We start from the raw sequence: 1354 nt of genomic DNA, 5'->3' as shown, positions 1-1354 counted from the left end.
AATCCATTCTTAATGCATTAATTAATTAATGATTCTGCTTCTATATTATATTTTACAGATTAATTTTAATTGTACGATTTGCTGCTTCCATCACTCATGTAATGATTTCTCATACCCAATAGGAGCCAACATCATTCACTTCCTGTCCCATTACATCACCAACATCTATGGGTATCTATCCAGTTTATGCACAGCACTGCTACAGTTATCCAGATCCAGAACATAATCCTGTGTAGAATTGCTTCCCCAGAAAAGGGGCTGTACATTTATGCTCCTAAATAGATTTGATTCATTCTACCAACTACAACAGCCTGCACCTGGAGAGAAGGTAAGGGGGATTCTAAAATAGAAAGACTATAGTAGGTGTGAATTCTTCACACTGTCAAATACTCATAGGAGATCATGGCATATCCTTCGGAAAGCACAGTCCTCTATGCTGGGATGACCTGCCAAGTCTGAAAATCACTGTTGTAAAGTGATGGCTTTTCCGATGTCTGGCTATGGCTATGCAGACTTTGGTAATAGGAGCTGGGTTTCCATTTGGCTACAGATTGAGGGAGCTTCTACTAAGTCTCCTTACTCCTTACATTCTTACTTAAAAACATAAATTTCCCACATAATGTACAGATGGAGCCCTGCTTATTTATCCCTTTAACAGGATTAAGTGAGCCAGTGCCATCGGACTTAATCCCCTGCTGTAATGACTTAATCCCCTGCTGTAGTGTTCTCTCTGTATTGTATTGCAGCTGAGAACAATAGATGAAAGGCTTATGCTAATAAGCCTTGGTGCACCTAGGCTCAACAGAGAAGGCTAGATGAGTGAGGCTCCCTCTGTATGTCATAGAAGCTACAAAATATTATCTAAGTATTAACTAAGTATCTATTTGTGAATATTTGGTTCATTATTTCCTTTTAAACTGTCTATGGATTGCCTTACACAATAAAGGCCACCAGTTAATCCGGTCACTATTCTAGTGGTAAGTACAGTACAAGCTTATCTTTATTCTCAGTATTGGGCTTATATTCACAATTGTATTCCACCTACAGCAAAGTAGACAAGTTACTGTACACAAAGAGTCAAGGGGACTGCCCACAGTCTGATTTATTTAGCACAAATGGAAGTGCATACTGTATATTTTATTATTTTGTAGATCCAAAGTCTTCTTGCATTTGTTACTGTGGCTTTATTTATGCTGTTTTCCTAGTGCCTGTCCTTCAATTTTGATACTTCAAAATATTCGACTGTGTGGCATTCCTTGTTCCTCATTCTGATGAAGGTCTGACAATTGGCGATCCGATCCATCAATAAGCAGATTGTAAGCTTGCGAGCAGGGCCTTCCTACCTCTATGACTG

The sequence above is a fragment of the Pseudophryne corroboree genome, chromosome 6 (genome assembly GCF_028390025.1).
Source record: "Pseudophryne corroboree isolate aPseCor3 chromosome 6, aPseCor3.hap2, whole genome shotgun sequence".
Lineage (NCBI taxonomy): Eukaryota > Metazoa > Chordata > Amphibia > Anura > Myobatrachidae > Pseudophryne > Pseudophryne corroboree.
Note: the sequence above shows the minus strand (reverse complement) of the source record.